Genomic DNA, 20645 nt, shown 5'->3' on the forward strand with positions numbered 1-20645 from the left:
ATGCGCGCAATAAGCACACACGCTAGAAAGAGAAAAGCTAAAATACTCCTCCTTCAAGTACTCTTAAGTACACGAGTCCTAGACAAGTGTATCATATTTATGAATTTATCGAAATCAAGAAACTTCATGTAGTGACTTGTGCGACTTGTAGTACTTTGACGGCATCACTAACAAGAAAAACAACTACTACAAAAAACACTGTAGGAAATTATATTCAAAAACAAGTAAACAACAACAACAAAAAACAACAGTGACACAAAAGATCTTTCGTTAAATTCTATAAAATGCAGTTGCAGCTGCAGCAGTTATGACAACTTTTCAGCTACAATATATTTTTGCATCAACGCTCAAATAACATGTAGGTATACAGTAGCGAGCGCTAAAACTGCAGTGGTATTTTTTGATAATTTTTTGAAGCCATACGCTCTCCGTATGAAATAAAATATACGAATTTAAGTGACCTATAATTTGCACTTTGTCAGATTCAAATTGATTTGGCTACATAATTGCATACTTACTCAAAAGTCAAAAAGAAAAAAAAAACAAGCACGAATTTTTTTGAAAATGTTTTGTTTTTGAGATTAGTTTGCACAGTTTCAGTTAGAAAATTCCTGCAAGTTTAAAGTATCGAAAAAAACGTGGTGAAACTGCTTTTTTCGTGCTCACAACTGTATGTATCTATATATGCCAGTGCATATGTTTGTAGAAAATATTTTGCTTGCTCTTAAGTTTTGTGCTGATAACTATTTACAGCTGTTTTTGTATGTTTTTTCTTCTTACTGCTGTCAAAGTTATTGTCATTTTATTATGTTTTCATAAACTCTTAGATACAATTGAAAGAATATTTTTTGACGCTGACAATACAAACATATCTACTATTAGATATACAAGGTTTTAATCTACCAAATTGATTTTGAGCTTCAAATAATATTTGCCAGTTTATACGCATATCATCCTTGCCGACTTTTCTCATTTACTTTTAAGTTAAGTCATACAAACAAATTTGTACATGAATTCACCTTTGATATGCAAACTCATTTGCTGTATTTCTCTTTTTCTTTATCTTCTACTTAACTTGTTTTTATATATGCATTGTTTGTTTGTTATTTGGTTTTTGTTTTGTTGTGCAAATTTAATTATAGCAAAAAGCTGTGCGAAAATAGTAGTTCGAGTACTTATCTTATATTGATATTTTCGTAATTGGTTTTCGCTTGAAAGCAATTTGAATGTGAAAAGTGATTCATGCAAATGCAAGCATTTTGTGAAAGTACAAATTTCAATATAAAATAATTATTATTTAATTTTGAAATTGCTGTTTTTTAACAAAATACATATTTTTTAACTAAACCTTTTACAGTAATCACAATTTTCGAAAATGTCATTTTAATTTGAAAAAAACCATATTTTTTGGCACAAAATAGGGAAAACGGCTATGTTTTCTAATGTATATTTGTGCCTTTTGATGATTTTATCTTATATCTGCACTGAGGCCAATGTTGCAATATATTTCAATAATCTGGAACCCCATTAATCACACTCATTGTCACATATTGGAATAAGTCTAGGGACAATTTCCATGGTATCTGTCAAGGAATCTACTGCAGCCGCTTAAAATCTATACAGCTGTCCACGTTACAGAGTCGTTAAGAGATGATTGGTATCTTATTAATTGTAAAACTAACAAGAGGAAGCTTAACCAGTCCGTTTTTGCTTTGAAAAATTACCGACTAGAATGTTTGTTCAACCACAATTTGAGACGCATTTGAGAGCTAACTATTCTCAAATCCTAAATTTTATTTCTCAAATGCAACTTAAATAACTGCTGATACTATTAGCACAAAAATGAAAGGCAATATATTAATATGTAACTTCCCCAACTCCTGAAATCGATATATCTTATTCTCTTAAACCCTTCTCAAACACGACCGGAATAAATAGAATCAAGAGAGAGAGAAGGCTGAGTATAAGACGATATTATTATCTTACCAAACGCTGTTCGACTTCCTAGCAAATATGTATGTTCGATGTTGCCTTTCTCAATAGCTTCTCAAAAAGTATATAAGTTGACAGCCAACATTTGAGAATAGTTTGAGAAAAGGCCTCAAATAATACACCAACCATAATTCGCTAACTAACTTGTTTTTCAATTCTCAAACTTTAGTTTCAAAATGTAAGGCGCGATAACTTCCGAAGAGATTTTAGCCCGAGTTATGTTCCAATTTGCGTAGTGCTCCTTTTAATTTTTCCTACAAATTGACGAGACGGAAGCTGCTGGTTTCATGCCAACTCCGACGACTGAGAAGCTTTTCATGGCAGAAATTTAATCGGAGTGCTTGCCAAACCATTGCCGTGTGGCTTAGACAACACTTGTTTTATTTAAACAGACTTTTTTTTTTTAATTTCAATGTTACTTTGCCCGGAAGTTGATCCTATCACCCTCGGTGTGGTAGGCGTAGCACGCTCCCACCAAACCACGGTGGCTACCCATAAATAACCTCCGTTCAAATTAGTCTAATGGGTTCAGACGTAGTTGTCCGCAGATGCGTAAGTGGATCCCTCCTGCCTAAATTTCGCAAGCTGCCTAGGTCTCCGTTTCTTTCTATCTTAGGATGATGGGACGACACTCTGGGGCACGGTTGCCACACCACAAATTTGCGTTTTGGTGTAGCCGAACTATGAGCAAACTTAGTAAATCATAAATGATGCTTACTTTTTCCCCTGAACGTTGTGATTATAAACTTCTTAAAAGTTTCAACTGTGCAACAACGGAACCTGATTACATTTAAGTAGGTACTAGAAATTGGTTAACAGCGTTTTTATTGAAGTTTATGGGGTTCTGTACCTAAGAGAATAAAACACAAAACACTTCTTTCGAAATCAAATCTTTTTTCCATTTGCTTCAAAATCTGAATATAAAAGTAAACTTTTTCAATCGTGATTCGTTATTCATTTATGAAGTTATCGCTTTCAAGAAGTATTCCTGCCTTACTTACAGTTAAAATATTTCTTATGCCAAGCTACTTAGTTTTCAAGTATTCGGCGAGCCTTAACACCACAATACCCCTGGAACACCACAATATTCCTGCGATTTTTACATAGGATTTCTCTGTAAAAATTTTTGAAAGTGTTACCAAACATAAAACCAATTAGTCTCATTTTTTTTACTTAGTTTTCAATTCAAATTCATCCATCAGTGGAAAGCCCTGCCAAATTTCTTAGATCGAAATATCTGGATACTAAAACAAGAATTTTTCTGATAAGTCTGTGTAATGTGTTTGCCCTTAGATCCAGGACTTCTTATTAATGCCTCGCCTAAAATATCTCCTATGAAATATCATTGGTCTGCTGCATTTTATTGACAGCAATTTTTGTGGTAAGATTTCCATATTCATAAGTAAATTGAAAACAAGTAAGGACGAGACTGTCTTCGGCTGTGCCGAAGACTTAATACCTTTCATGAATGGGGCTGAACAATAATCTTATCCCGTTCGTAATCTCCAAATAATCGGATGTATAAGATAAGAAATATATAGATGTACATACCTAAACGATTTTTAAGATAAATATAAAATAAAAAATGGCAAAAAACCCCCTTATCTGAACGATCGGTTGTATGGTATATATATTATACATATATAGCTCCGATCGAAAAGATTTTTACAGGAAATCTTCTATGATATATTAGAATATATATCACCAAGTTTCACGTTTTTATATTGGAGACTAAGGGAGAAATGGCCAAAAATCTTTATATCTGAAATCTTTAGGCTGAACGATCGGTTGTATGGGATAGGTATGTATATACTATATACATATAGCTCCGATCAAAGTGATTTTTTTCAGGAAATCTATGATATTTAGAATAAATATCAGAAAGTTTAACGTTTTTATATTGGAAATTAAGGGAGAAATGGCTAAAAATGTTTCAATCTGAACGATCGGTTGTATGTGATATATATTATATATATTGCTCCGATCGAAATGATTTTTTCATGAAATCTTCTATGATATATTAGAATAAATATCACCAAGTTTAACGTTTTTATAGTAGAAATTAAGGGAGAAATTGCAAAAAATCTTTCTATCTGAACGATCGGTTGTATGGGATATATATTATATATAGCTCCGATCGAAATGATTTTTACAGGAAATCTTCTATGATATATTAGAATATATACCACCAAGTTTCACGTTTTTATATTGGAAATTAAGGGAGAAATGGCTAAAAATCTTTCAATCTGAACGATCGGTTGTATGGGATATATATTATATATAGCTCCGATCGAAATGATTTTTACAGGAAATCTTCTATGATATATTAGAATATATACCACCAAGTTTCACGTTTTTATATTAGAAATTAAGGGAGAAATGGCCAAAAATCTTTCTATCTGAACGGTCGGTTGTATGTGATATATACTATATATAGCTCCGATCAAAGTAATTTTTTCAGGATATCTTCTATGATATATTAGAATATATATCACCGAGTTTCACGTTTATACTTTTTAAACTTCACTTCAGATTTGAACTACGATGCTCTAGTTTTTGTGGAAACCTGGCTTAATAGTGCATTTTATGACTCCGAATTTTTTGATCCTAACCTCTACAATGTCTATCGCAAAGACCGCGACTCGATAAAAACTGGCGCTACTCGGGGTGGTGGAATTTTAATCGCCGTTCAAAGGAAATATGGTTCGTCAATTATATCGCTGCAGAATGGAGACTCACTGTTAGATCAACTCTGTGTTTGCATATATGGCTCTTTGCCTCTCTTTGGCCTCATATATTCCACCAGGAAGTGAAGATCATGTGTACATGGCGCATGTAGATAATATTGTAGATTTAGTATCTAAGCGACATGAGAATAATGTTTGTATTTTAGGTGATTTCAACTTAGGGAATGTAGGCTGGGCAGCCGTGGATGATAGTTTAGTTTTGTATCCGAATAACGTTAATAGTGTTTCTGAAACATATGTCGTTGATAATTTATTGAACGCGAATCTTGCCCAGGTAAACACCTTTATTAATAACTTGTCTAGGACGTTGGATCTAATTTTTATTAGTGATACCATGACTTTTTCACTCTCCGAATGTCTTGATCCTCTCTCTTGCCCTGGCTTACATCATGTTCCATTAGTTTTGGAATTAGAATCTTATGAGTTTAAAAAAATTCGATTAGATATGAACTCAGGAAACTATAACTTTAGAAACTGTGATTTTGATGCTATCAACGCCAAAATAAGCATAATTGATTGGGATAGTATATTCTCAGGTGTTGGTGTCAGTGAGTGCTTTGATATTTTCAAAGGTAAAGTCAACCAAATGTATAGTAGTTTGATCCCTCGAATGCGGAAAAATTGCCATAAAATTCCTTGGTATACGAAGGAGTTAAAAAAACTTAAGAATTTACGAAACAAATTCTTTAAAAAGTACAAATTGTCTAACTCGCCTGCTTTTAAGGAAAAATTGGTATATTATTCAAAGCAATTTAAATCCCTAAGAAATCGGCTTCATAAAAAATATGTTGAGAAATTTGAATGCGACATTAAGTCGAATCCGAAATCTTTCTGACGCTACGTTAGAGCTAAAAAGTCATGCTCTAGCATCCCACCTCATGTTTTTTATAATGAAACCTCTGCATACTCTCTTACTGATGCCGTCAATCTTTTTGCAGATTTCTTCAGCTCTAACTTTGTGTCTGTTACTGTTTTGCCTGATGTGGTTGAGCATACTGATGTTAATACTCAAATAAATTTTGTTGAATTTTCCATATCACTTGATGATGTTATTCGGGGAATTTCGGTGTTAAAGCCCTCAAAACAATCTGATGTGGATGGACTGTGTTCATTTTTGCTTAAAAATACTGTTGCAATTGCTTATCCGATTTTATTAATTTTCAATAAATTTCTAAAGCGGGGAGATTTTATTAATGCCTGGAAAGTAACTTCCATTACTCCTATTTTCAAAAGTGGCAATAAGAGCAATATTGCCAACTACCGCCCAATATCAAAACTTTCCACAATATCGAAACTTTTCGAGATTATAATTAAGGAAAAGATATCGTTTGCGGTAAAAAGTATTATTTCACCCAACCAGCATGGTTTTATGTCCGGTAGGTCGACTGTGACTAATCTTGCTGTTTTTACTGAATATTGTCTCTCTGTCTTTAATAATAGAGCACAAGTAGATACCATATACACTGATTTTTCTAAGGCTTTCGGTAAATTTAGCCATAAATTACTACTTTTAAAACTTGCTGATCTGGGATTTCACTCCAATATTCTATCATGGGTGAAGTCTTACCTGGCGGATCGGAGTTGTACTGTTGTGGTTGATGGTGTCAGTTCTCGTTCTTTTACCGCGACCTCTGGTGTTCCTCAAGGAAGTGTCCTAGGACCTCTCCTATTCGTAATTTTTATTAATGACATACGTCATTGCTTCATTTACTCGAATTTTTAGTTGTACGCAGATGATTTGAAAATTTTTACATCAGTCACAAATCAGGCAGATTCCGTACGGCTGCAGTCAGATTTTGACAGAGTAATAGATTGGTGTAGTAGGAATTGCTTACATTTAAATATTAATAATTGCTTTCACATCTCATTTTCAAAATCCCGTAATGGTATTAACACCTCGTATCACATCGGTCTTTCTGTTTTGAAAACTGTTGATGAAATATTAGATCTTGGAGTTGTCTTCGATGCTAAATTTCTCTTTCAGAGTCAACTTAACTGTGTTATTGCTAAGTCATATTCAATGCTTGCGTTCATTCGCCGCTTTAGCTCGGACGCTATACGTTAAAGCTACTATATACATCGCTTGTACGGTCTAAACTGGAATATGCTTCCTTCGTTTGGAGACCATACCACGCTTGTCATATACAGCGACTTGAAATAATCCAGAAACAATTTTTGCGTTTTGGGCTCCGGTCATTACGTTTTCAGGATCCTTTACCATCTTACTGCTCTAGATGTCTACTTATAAGACTAAAGCCTCTGGATAGTAGAAGATCTATTTTAGCGCTGATATTTATTTATGATTTGATAGGGGGCACGATTGACTCACCGTTTCTTTTGGAGCGTATTCCCTTCAATATACCATCTAGAACACTTCGAAATCATGATATTTTTTTTATTGGATAGGGCCAGAACGACATATGTCGCTAATTCGCCTATTGCTAGGGCATTGAAGGAATTCAATCTTCTTACTAATGCCAGGGAAATTGATTTTTCAGTAAATAAATCAAAGTTTAAACTTATAATAAATGACTTGATATGGTAGATAATATTTAAGCTAATAATTTGTAAATAGTCTGTAAGGATATTTTAATTTGTCCTAGATTTACTTTGAAATAAATAAATAAATAAATTGCGGCAGGAATGACCAAAATCGTCTTATCTGAACGATCGGTTGTATGGGAGATATATGTTATAGTGGTCCGATCCTACCGTATCCGACAAATGTCTAATATAATACAAAAATACATCCTTGTGCCAAATTTCATTGAGATATCTCAAAATTTTAGGGACTAGTTTGCGTCAAACAGACAGACGGACGAACGGACGGACAGACGGACATGGCTATATCAACTCATTTCGTCGCCCTGATCAATTCGGTATACTTAATGGTGAGTCTATCTTCTATATTTCTCAACGTTACAAACATCGAACCAAAGTTAATATACCATTTCATGTTCATGAAAGGTATAATTATATGTGGGTTAATTAAAGTGTGCCAAATGTTGTGGGCAGAGTTGTGAATTTTAACCTCAGTGAAAAAGGAAGAAAGTACCAAAATAGTGCTTGCTGCCTAAAAAGGACCAAAACTGAAAAAAGGGACCAGCGGACCAAATGGGATTGGAAGGGACTATTTTGGTCCAAATGGACCAAATGTGGCACCGTGCTCTGGGGGTTCATTGGCCGCTAGCTGCTTTTCGACATCTTCTCTCTGTTACGGAAATTACTTCCAAGCGTATGTCCACATAACTTGTTAAACGAATACAAAAAATCAAGCAGCTATACTCTGCATAATATTGTTTGCTTTACGGCAACTCTCTCTGCATGTACAACAACCGACTATTTGCCGAACAGCTCTATTAAATTCACCACAACAAATATTTCATTGCTCGTTAAAGCGATATCAATGCAATTACATTATTCTCCATAACCTCACAAAAGAACATTAAGTAATACGGTTCGCTGTACTCGCTTTAGTTTGTAAGTATCAACGTCTGAGTACGTTAATTTGACGATTGTGATTTAATTTACCGCGGCTTCTGTTGCATTGCAATGCAAGTTGGTAGGAATTTAAATAGGAAAGTGCGACCGGAAAAAAACAACGCGTACATATTCTTTAGTTATTGATGATAATGAACATTGGTAGATGCAGCTGAGGTGAGGTGGGTAGGCCAGTCCCCTCATGCAACGTTAACGTTGTGCTGGCATTGCTGTTAAATCAACAAATTTACAAGGAGTGCTATGAAAACCAAACAGTTCTTTTTATATTCATTTAAATATGTAATAAATTTTTTTCTTCTTGTTTTTTTTTTGTGCAACCACTTAACTTTTTCCCGCGGATTGTGGACTGTGAAAATTATAAGTTTTTGCTCATTATATTTATTACTGTGACGTGTAAATAAAACAGATGTGAGTTGTGTGATGTTGTTGTTTATTGCTTTTTGATGATTGCTGCGAATTTACATGCCTTTGAGTAAACATGTGTTTTTTTTTTTTCTTTTTATATGAAGCAAAAGTGCGATAAGCGAGAAAGTGTAGTGAAGTTGTTGCAGGCAGTGTGTTTCAAAATTATAGCACAGGGACTTGTTGACGAGCTTTGGTTACACAGTAACTGATTTTAATTACAACAAAAAATTTAAAAATGTTAAGATAAAATTTGCTAATTTTTCCCATTCTAGAGTTTAAAAGAATTTCGTTTTTATTGGCATAATCTAGGGTTGTGAAATTATATTCCTAAAAATTTTCTTTGTCTTTCTTGGTTTGTAAGCATTTGGTAAATTTAATGAAAACTAATATAAAAAAATTGATTATTATTTTAGGTTGCAATTTTTTAGTTTTGGAATAAGTGAAAAATTTTAATATTTTGAATTTTTTCACTCTACACATCCCGCATCTTAAAACAAGAAATACTCGGAAATAAAAAAAATACAAACCAATTTATAACAAAAAAAAAACATCATTCCCTTTTGAAAAAGCAGAAAATTTTATCTTAATATATAAAAAACACGTGTCACAACATTTTTGGGCGCGATGGACTCCTAAACTACTGAACCGATTTTGAATTTGTTTTGCACCCCGTGTGTAGTTTGATCTAACTTGAGAGATATGATAGGTTATATCTCAGTTTATAATCGCAATATTATTTTATTGCAATTTTTTTTATTTGTTTATACGTAATAATAAAATGTTACGTATACGCAGTGGCACTCATATTTTCAGGTGGTGCGGATATACTTCCGTGTAATTTTTTGGTGTTTAATTAAACAACCTGCTTATCAATAAAAAATATTATAGCGAATGATATCAAGTATAGCACATCACCAGGCCCGCCGAGAGGGTGGGGGTTTCTGAGGTGGCCCGCGATTTAGAGGTACTATGACATTTTTGTTTAATTCAGGAGAGTGTAGTTGTTTAGAGAGTAATTTTCATACCCCTGGGTGACTAGGGTCTCGAGATATAGGCCAAAACGTGGGCCAGTGAATGCCTAGACAGTGTTTATACAATATGGATATCAAATGAAAGCTGTTGATTAGTGCTTTAGTACAGAGTAATATGTTATCCAGAGACGGACTGGGACTGGGATTAGGACTAGGACTGGGACTGAGACTCGGAGTGGGACTGGAATAAAATACATACCACCCTCTGGGACAGGCAATAAAGGATGCAGAAGAATGAGAAGAAATTGAGAGAAGGAGATTGAGAAAGAGAATGAGACGAAGATGGAGATAGATGAAGCGAAAAAGACGGAGGGAGGAGTGAATAAAATGATTAGGAAAAAGTGAAGAGGGGGGAGGGCAGAGTCAGGGGGAAAAAGCTTATTAAAATGTATGCAGATAGGCCAAATTTAGGGCAGGACAACGTCTGTCGGGTCTTCTAGTGTGTATATATATATATATATTTTTTTTTTAATAATCCCATTATTTTCATGAAGCGGTTTTAGTGTTTTTAATAATGTGAGTGTTAATTTAATTAACAACAAACAAAACTTCAGCAAATGAAAAAAAAACATTAGGTTCTTAGGAGATTGTTAAAAAAGAACAATCAAATAAGTATCGATAAACAAAATTTAAAGAGAGAAATCATAAAAAATGTATATATTTTAAATAGTAAAAAGTATTTTTTTCTTTTACGGTTTCGCTTCCATTTTTTCCAATTTTCGTAAATAGGTAAAGTTTCGTTTTAAAATAAGTTTTTTAATTTTGAAAAAAAAAAAAATTTAATTAATTCCCTGTTAGTTTTGTTATTTCGAAGGCCATAATTAAAAACAAGTGTCGCATTTTTATACTCAGAGTATATTAATTTTGTTCGCATAATGGTACCCCGTAACGGCATAAACTAATAGAGATAGATAGAGACTTCTATATATCAAAATGATCTGGGAAAAAAAAAGAAATTCATCTAGCCATGTCCGTCGGTCCGTCCGTCTGTCCGTTAACACGATAACTTGAGTAAATGTTGAGGTATCTTAATGAAATTTGGTATGTAAGTTCCTGGGCACTCAAATCGGACTATAACCACGCCCACTTTTTCGATATGGAAAATTTCGAAAAACCGAAAAAGTGCGATCATTCATTACCAAAAACGAATAAAGCGTGAACCTTGTAGGTGGGTTGACCTTATAACGCAGAATAGAAAATTAGTAAAATTTTAGACAATGGGCGTGGCACCGCCCACTTTTAAAAGAAAGTAATTTAAAAGTTTGGCAAACTGTAATTTGGCAGTCGTTGAAGATATCATGACGAAATTTGGCAGGAACATTACTCCTATTACTATATATGTTCTGAATAAAAATTAGTAAAATCGGATAACGAAAAAAAAAATTTAAGACAAATTTTTACAAAAAATTTTATATCTTTCAAAATGGGCGTGGCTCCGCCCTTTTTCATTTAATTTGTCTAGAATACTTTTAATGTCATAAGTCGAACAAAAATTTACCACTACTTTTGAAATTTGGTAAGGGCATAGCTTCTATGACGATAACTGTTTTCTGTGCAAATGAGCGAAATCGGTTAAAGCCCAGGTTTTATACACAGTCTATCCTTCCGCTCGGCCGTTAACACGATAACTTGAGCAATAATCGATATGTCTCAACTAAACTTAGTTCACGTACTTTTCTGAACTCACTTTATCTTGGTATTAAAAATGGGCGAAATTCGACTATGACCACGCCCACTTTTTCGATATCGAAAATTTCGAAAAATGAAAAAATGCCATAATACGAAAAAAGGAATGAAACATGGTAATTGGATTGGTTTTTTGACGCAAAATATAACTTTAGAAAAAACTTTGTAAAATGGGTGTGACACCTACCATATTAATTAGAAGAAAATGAAAAAGTTCTGCAGGGCGAAATCAAAAGCACTTGGAATCATGGCAGGAATACTGTTCGTTGTATTACATATATAAATAAATTTGCGGTAACCGACAGCTGATGTTCTGGGTCACCCTACATTTTGGTCTATATCTCGAAAACGCTAAGGGCCACTCCCTTTTAAAACCCTCATTAATACCTTTAATTTGATACCCATATCATACAAACACATTCTAGAGTCACCCCTAGTCCACCTTTATGGCGATATCTCGAAAAAAAAAGACGTCCACCTATAGAACTAAGCCCCACTCCCTTTTAAAATACTCTTTAATACCTTTCATTTGATACCCATGACATACAAACACATTCCAGGGTTACCCTACGTTCATTTTCCTACATGGTGATTTTCCCTTATTTGACAAAGGATGAAGGAAAATCTTTCCAAAAAACGTCACCCTTGGTCTAAAATTTGTACGATATTTCCCAAACGTATGTGATATGGGATTAAAGACCACTTATAAACCATCTACGAAACCAACGCAGCTAAGCTCTCAGCTGAGTATGTAATGTTCGGTTACACCCGAACTTAGCCTTCCTTACTTGTTTATTTTACTTTTTGTGTAACATCTGGGTAATCCACAAGAGTGTCGTATGTATGTAAAATTTTAATATTTGAGTTGTTTCCATGGTTTCCAATATACAATTTTATTGAAGCATACCACATACGAGACCTTGTAAATTTTAGTTTTTTAAAAAAAAACTACGGAATATGAAAAACAAACTGATTAAGACTGAAGAATTTTTTTTTCTCCGACAAGTTTCGGCACGTTATTGTGTCTTTTTCAGGGAGTTTAAAGATTTATTCCAACAAGAAATCATAATTTAATTATTTTTTACCATTCTAAAACATTTAAACTTTCTCAATATTTCCTCTTAAATTGCTGCAGAGTTTCGTAAAGAGCTAGGTATGTAGTATTTTGTTCTCAAACATGAGGGTTTTTGAGAAAAATAATATTTTTTTTTTATTTCTACATGTTTTCCCACGACAACACACTTTTTGTCTTCCCAAAATCGTACAAAACTTATTATTGGCCAATTCGTCTCTTTCAGAGGTTTCATAAAAAGGTAGTTTTCTTTCAAACCTGCGGGTTTTGGCTTTGAAAAAAATCATTTTATTTACTTTATTTACTAAGTTCTCTATTTTTTTTACCATTTTATTTATTTTTTTTTTGTTAAAAATCGGCCTAACGCTACAAATATGCAAAGCGCTGTATGTATAAATATATATTCGAGTTAATGCATTAGTACATTTTTAAGTACGCGAAACTGTACATTTGTCAAACATTTATTTTGAACGTATTTTTTTACATGTGTCGTTTTGGCACATATCCTCTTCAGCGTTTAAATATGCAAGTTGGAAAGTATTATGTCTGCCCTGCTGTCGATATATTACGTTTACTACATACTGAGTTCTATGTTTTTATAAATAGTGCAATGCATAAATATGTTTTTGCACAAACTGTACGCTTGTGATATTTTGTGTCATCAAACCGCAAACGAGTGTTTTGAAAAAGGCAGAAAAAAGTCCTTACTGCATCGCGTTAATTTTATTTGAATTTACTTTCTTAAATTCCTGTGTTGGATTTTTTTATTTCTATCTTGCTTTTTAATGTCTACATGTACTTTTCATTTGGGTGCCAGTTTTTGTTACAACTTTGCTTTATTCTTAGTTTTTTTTTTTTTATTTCACAGATTTTTTCGGTACTTTCTCACATTTTTTTTTTATTTATTTACTATTTCGTTTTTTTTGTTTTGTTTTTTTTACAGTTTTCTGCTTATAATCTCTCTCTTGAAGCTCTTTAAAATTTTTGTTGCTTTTTTTTTTGTATTTTCTTGCTGTTTAAAGTTTTATTGTGCAATTTTTTTCTATTTTCTACTTCTTTTATTGCTTTTATGTTTTTACATCATGCCGCTGCATTCTGCTAAAGTTTCCATTATTTACATGTTTAAGTAATTGTACTACAGGCATTGCTTTTTGCACCAGGAAATGAGAAAGGGTGTCTTAAGGATATTTCTTTTATTACTTTACTTTCGAGGAATAGCGCCAAATGCGATGCATTTCATAAAACAGTGACAACAGAAAAAAAATTGTAAAATTAAATTCTCGAAATATCAGTCTAATTATCTGAACTCAATCCATTTACTTTGAAAATGCTGAAATTGTCACGCTACTTTTTTTGGAACGCTAATCGTTTACAGTTTCAGACTAAATAACCAAGTCAAGCTATTAGCTTTGAAATCAGCAGTCGATAGATTGTTGTACCGTTTGCTTGAAGTGCGTATTATCTTGAGGCCAACGCTAGTCAAAAGTGGCTCTGGCATTGTGAATTTGAGTTTGAAATTGAAGTATTGAATTTGAAATCGACTGCTGAAAGGAATATCGCCCTATTTCAGAATTCGATCCAAGAACGCCCTTTCTCAAAATTTGTTTGAAAACGCCCCATCTCAGCTCAAATTCAATACAGTTTGGCATTAGCTGGGGCCTTCATGAAAAAAAATCTGGTAGGGCGTTCTTCAAACAAACTCTAACACAGGTGTTTTCTGAGATTACGCGTTTTTTAACAGCTTCCGAAAAAGGGTGATATTCTACTGAGCAGTCGAACTTTGAACATGAAATGAAAATTTGTTGAAATATGACTTTCCTAACTGGAAATAAACAAAATGCTAAACTTAAATTGCCACTTTGTGAAATTGCATTTAAAATGAATTCATAATTTACGTTGCAACTTTCTGAATTTGAAACGAATATTCTGAAATTGAGATGGAATTTTTTGAAATTCTGGGCCTGTATTACGTGTTACGATCCGTGATCGAACCTCATTTTTTAAGTCACAATAGCTCTTAAAAGGTGGATCGGATTAATGACAAATTTGAACTAGCGACAAATAGCACTCGTTAGATCCATTCTTTATTATAATTTAAAAAAAAGTTTGAAAGTTGCATAGTTATTCTGATGTCGAAGTGGAAAATTTTATTTTGAGTTGCAACTTTCTGAATTTTAATTACATCGTTTGAAACTTGAAGTAAATATTTTGAATTGGAATTGCAAAATAATCAATTTAAATTGCATTTTTCTGAACTTGAAAATTCATAATTTGAATTTCAGTTTTCTATATTTGAAATGAAAATTCTTTATTTAAATTGTAATTTTCTTTATTTGAAATGAAGATTGTGAATTTAAATTGCAAATTGAATATGAAATGAAAATTCTGAATTGAAATTGCAACTTTGTTGTGATTTGGAAATGAAATTTCTGAATGTAAAATAAAAATTTTGAATTGGAATTGCGAAGTAATCAATTTGAATTGAAATTTTCTGAATTTGAATTGCAGCTTTCTATATTTTAAAAATTTCATAATTTGAATTGCAATTTTCTAAACTTAAAATGAAAATTGTGAATTTGAACTGCGACTTTCTGAATATGAAATCAAAATTGTGAAGTTAAAATCCTTAATTCGAAACAAAAATTGTGAACTTGAATTGCATCTTTGAAATGACTTTAAATCAGGGTAACGCGTTTACAACATTTTTTGGATTGTTTACACTTTCAATGTAAACAATTGTAAACATTTACCAGCATATGTCATTTCAACTTAAATTGTAAACTGTTAAGTCAAACAGATCGATTTGAAAGGTCCAAAAAGTTACTTTTTATTTATTATAAAATGAAAATTGACCAAAAACAATGAAGAATGGGACAGTGAAAATAAATAATGGCGTGGATAAGATTTTTAGGCGCGCTTTTGAAAGCTTAGTAACATAAAAATCATATCCACACCATTAGGAATAAACTACATACAGATTGTATGTGCCTACATGGTGATCAAAATGAATATAAACAAAAAAGGCAACTCTTAGAGACCAATTGTACAGCGAACAACGGGACATTCATATGGCTTAGCAGCTAAAGGCTTGCACTGATCTGAATGTTGGAGATTCGAGTTCAACGCTCAGCTCCCGAAAAGCTAGCTGATGAAGAAGTGAAATTCAGAAACATGTCATAGTAACCATCGCCGTTTGTAAACTTACAATTTTTCTCTAATATCAATTACAAAAACCATTGTATAAAGCAATATGAGCAAAGCTCGCTAATTAAATACATATGATCATATTGATATAATAGTAACAGCGGAAGTATTAAAAACAAATACTGTAAAAATCCGAACAAATGTTACTAAGCTTTCAAAAGCGCGCCTAAAAATCATATCCACACCATTAGGAATAAACTACATACAGAGTGTATGTGCCTGCATGGTGATCAAAATGAATATAAACAAAAAAGGCAACTCTTAGAGACCAATTGTACAGCGAAAAACGGGACATTCATATGGCTTAGCAGCTAAAGGCTTGCACTGACATGAATGTTGGAGATTCGAGTTCAACGCTCAGCTCCCGAAAAGCTAGCTGATGAAGAAGTGAAATTCAGAAACATGTCCTAGTAACCATCGCCGTTTGTAAACTTACAATTTTTCTCTAATATCAATTACAAAAACCATTGTATAAAGCAATATGAGCAAAGCTCGTTAATTAAATACATAAATAAAAAATATTAAAATACCAAATATTAAAGCGTATTTTTTTATTATTTTTTTACAAGCTTGGAAAACTGTTTGAAAAATGGTGAAAATGCTTAATTAGTAGTAGATTGTTTCTGACTCATAAAAAAACAAAACAAATTAATTGTTTCGTAAACAATTACATTGTTTACATGTAAACAATTGCTGTAAACAATGTAAACAGTTTACAGGCCCAACCCTGCTTTAAATACACCTTTCGGAGGTTGAAGTGAAAATTTTTAATTCGAATTTCAATTTTCTGATTTTGTAGTGAAACTTCTAAATCAAATTGCGGTTTTGAAATTTTTAAATTAAAATTCTGACTTGGAACTGTGTTTTTCAGCATTTCAATTAAAATTTTTTTAATCTGAAATAAAAATACTGGACTTGAATTGCAAATGTCTTAACCTTAGTTGCGATTTTCTGAATATGATTTGGCTCTTTCTCGAATGGGAATAGGCTTACTTTGCTGGCAAAAACGGTTTCGAAAAAAACGAAAATGTTACCAAAATTTCAAACTTTTCATTAAGGGGTTTCATATTTTTCTGAGTATGCAGTTTTATAGCCCAACCAATTTTCGTCTAACAAAGTACAAGTTATAGGTCCCTCGAAATTTGCATTGATTTTCGACAATTTTTTTTCGGATGGAAAACTACTATTCGGAAAAAAAATTACAAAGACACGATTTTTGAGAGGCCTATAACTTGTACTTTGTTAGACTAAAATGGTGAGGGCTGCAGAATTTCATACTCAACTCCAGATAAAAAGTTCGAAATACATACCTTCAGGAAATTTTCTCGAATATTCGAATTTTTTCGAAAACGTTATTAAGACTGGTTTGCATAGATTCAGTTGCAAGAAAGTTTTTTTTTCTTAAATTTTCGAAAAAAATAAAAATTTAATTGATGATTCTTGATAAAACCGAGCAATGGTATTTTCGTGTTCGCTGCTGTATGTGAAGTCTTTATTGATCGACCAGTTCAACCAAGCGTAATTTTTTGCCCCAAAACTACATTTTTTTTTTGTCCGATTCCGAACCGAATACTACCTTTTTCTTGGATTCTACAAAAACCGAAGCGAGCCGTGGATCTGTGAGCCAGTTTGTAGGAAGCAGCCTGGCAGGTGTCTATAAAAAAGTTCGTCGCAGTCACGTCCTCATATAAAAGTTGTTTTTGTTTGGAGGAGTACTGTAGAGTTTATATCATGGTAGCTACTTTCCAAGTGCAATTCCGCAAGAAAATTCATAGACCAGAATATATTTTGGGCCCGAAAAGAAGCCCCTATCATAAAAACTTGTAGTAGATATTAACACTTCCTTTGTTTCTTCTGTTTCATCTACCATTTTCCTTTATTTAAGTTAGAAACGACCATTATCGAAAATGGTTTTGAATTAAATTAGCTTAATCATCTGGAATCGTTATTATTCTCACTCTTCTAAACACTTTTGATTCGCCATTAATTCGCAACTAATCCTTTACTTAGTTTAGTCGGCCTTAATTTGCCGGAAGTTTTTGCAAGTGCAAGGAGACTTAGCAAATTCTCTTAACAAATTTGCAATCACGAATGCCTACAACATGTTTTTTGCGGTGTTTAAATTAATTATGTGCCAGCAATGGGATCAACCGCAGAAAACATTTCCCAAATTACATATAACTCATGAGAGTGTGCCAAATTACAAATGACCTTTCTCTCATTATCTAAACAGTGAATGTGCTTATGTATTAGAAGTTATAGCGTGCTTCAATGAAGAGTGTTTTAAATATATACAAAAAATTTTTACACTTTCCATTGAAGCTGTCATTGCATTTTATGCGATATCCACAAGAAACATCTCCTTCCTAGTTCACTCTCACGTGCATATTTGGCTTCGAACTACGTACTGAACTAGGCCGAATTCCATACAAGAAAGCTGATAGGTGGTGCTGAAGCGGAGATGTTTCGATGAGCCTTATTAATGATCCGTTTTCGCTCATATTCAAATCATTTGTTGTATATAAGAGAAAGAGATCCCCGTTCAAGGTTTTCCCCAGGTGGCGCTTAACAAGTAAAAGATACATTGAAACACCTTATGCCCGCAAATACTTTATTATTCCAATTTATCTCGCAATAGCTAAAATTTGACAGTATATTTACTAAAAACTTGTTTTCTTAATGTACACATTTAAAAATTTAATACATTATAAGTAATTAATTAACGCTAATGAGTCTTTATCTACTTGCCATTTCTTTTCTTGCAGGATTTGCGGAATTTCTCTGCGCTCAAGCATTGTGGTACGTAAACCGCAATATATAATAAACTTTTGTGCTGTAAATATATAAAGTCAATACAACGCTGTATTTTACACAACCTTTATTAGCTTCTTTGCGCCATGCTTTACAAGAGCCATCCAGCAGCAATCGAATCAGTCAGATAAACAGTCAAGTCAAGTCGGCGAAGTTGTCGGGGCCATAAAATAAATAAAAACGCGGCAGCAAGTTCAAATAAAAAATATAAAAAACAAATACATAAATTGCAACGTCTAAATGATTAACTGATAACGTACTATTGTGGAGCTAGAAAACAACAATAATTTTTGTTTTTTGTATACAATTTTTTTATTGTCAGCGAGTTTAATCAGTCACGACCACGTAGGCAGTCAAGTGACTAAGCAAATGAACAGAAATAAATAATTAAAAGCTAGTAAACAAAAAAATACGTGTGAACTACAGAGATGTTTTAAGATAGTAGTAAAAAAATGTAGTAGAAATTTAAAAAAGGAGCAGAAAATTTAAAAAGTAGTAGAATTCTTTTAGCAAAAATTTATTTCAAAAATTAGAAAATAAGACAAAAAACAAGTGAGGTAGGAACCATACTTAGTAAAAGTAATAAAAAGTTTCAAAAGGAAACCGATGAGAATTCAAAAAAAAATCATTTTAAACTATTTTAAAGAATAATAGTAGTGAAAAATAGTACCTAGAAATAAAAATAAAGCTTTTGAAAAAAAAGTAACAAACATTGTTTTTGAAAAAGTAAAAAAAAAACCATTAAAATAATTATTCTAGTGAAAATAAAAAAATAGTAGTGAAAAAATAGTAGCCAAAATTATAAACCGCATAAGAAAAGGCAGTAGCAACAGTACCCAAAAATAAAAATAAATATTTAGGAAAAATAATATTAAACATTATTTGTCAAAGAAAAAAAGGATAGAAAATAACATAGGAATAATTAAAAGTAGTAATAAAAAATAGTACCCGAAACTAAAAAAAATATCAAATTCAAAATGTTTATGAGAAATTAAAAATATATTGAGCAAATAGGAACCCAAATTTAAAAAGTAATAGAAATTTCTTTTTTGTTTTTCAAAAAAAGTAAGAAAAATTACAACAGAAGTCTAAAAATTTGGAAAGGGAAATTGAAAATATTGGTGTAAATTGTAGACGAACTAAAAAAAAAATTACAAAAGTTGTTAACCAAAACTTTGAGAAAAGTAAGTTAAAATTGAAAAACTGTTGTAGGGAATTAAAAATAGTAGTGGTGATATAGGAGCCAGAATTCAAAGATTAGTAGCAACAATTTGGTAAAAAGTGGGAAAACGTGCAATACAAATCTAAAAGTTGGTGAAGGGGAAACTAAAAATAATAGTGTGAAAATAATAATAAAAAAAATTTATTAGAAAAAGTAGTATGAAAAATTGTTTGGCGAAAATTGAAAAAGTCAAATTTAAAAACAAGAGGAATTTAAGGAAATCTAGGGAAATTTTAAAACAATAGTGCAAAACATGGCAAAAAATAAATAAGTTTGAGAAAACACTGTAACAAAATTTCCTTGCCGAAAGAAAAAATTACAATAGTAAAGAAAATAAAAATATTGTGTAAAAGACTGTAAAAATAAAAAAGTGGTAATAAAAAAAAATTGGAATAAAATGAAAATCAAAAATGTCTATATAAACTCAGAAAATTCACAAGGAAAATAGAAGAGTAGGGAAATTATGGAAGTATTCGAAACGGCAGTAGAAAAAAGGTAGTTTAAAAAGTAGTAGCAAGACATAAACATTAATTAAAATAAGAAAACAGGATTTAAAGCAAATAAAGTGATTAATGTAGAAGAAATGGTAGCAGAAAAAAGGCGGTCAACAAAATAACAAAACAAAATGGTTAATTCGTAGTTTTCAGGAAAAAAAAAATCTTGAAGGATTGCAAGGTTATAAGGCACAAAGTGGTTAATGTAATATAAATAGTTTTGGAAAAAAGGTAGTTAAAGAACAGAGTCTAAACGAAAAATGCTTATAAAAAATTGTAAAGGGCGTAAGGAATATTAAAAAAAGTAGGAGATTTAGTAGTGAAAAGGGTGGGGAAAATTGTAGTAGAAAGAAAAAACAGTTAAAAAAGGGAATATGTATTAAAACCAAACAAAGTGTTTGATGTGCATTTTTGTAAAAAAAAAAACATTTAAAAATAGCAATGCAATTAAAAATTAAAACATATAAAAATGCTCAATGC

General features: G+C 32.2%; 1 protein-coding gene across 16 annotated transcripts in view; it reads left to right on the forward strand.

The window, feature by feature from the left end:
• The window catches only part of mub (poly(rC)-binding protein mub), a 298074-nt gene that overhangs the window by 194000 nt on the left and 83429 nt on the right, over window positions 1–20645 (forward strand). For 8 of the 16 annotated variants that reach the window (XM_067791288.1, XM_067791289.1, XM_067791290.1 and 5 more), the window contains exon 1: window positions 19516–20044. The exons of 4 other annotated variants lie outside the window; for them this stretch is intronic. The gene's annotated coding sequence lies outside the window, so the exon portion shown is untranslated. Of the gene's footprint in view, window positions 1–18403; window positions 18706–19015; window positions 20045–20645 lie in introns of those variants that run through there. 4 more of the 16 variants (XM_067791276.1, XM_067791282.1, XM_067791279.1 and 1 more) reach the window with 4 other exon arrangements.

This window comes from Eurosta solidaginis, chromosome 5, assembly GCF_040869045.1.
Source record: "Eurosta solidaginis isolate ZX-2024a chromosome 5, ASM4086904v1, whole genome shotgun sequence".
Taxonomy (NCBI): domain Eukaryota; kingdom Metazoa; phylum Arthropoda; class Insecta; order Diptera; family Tephritidae; genus Eurosta; species Eurosta solidaginis.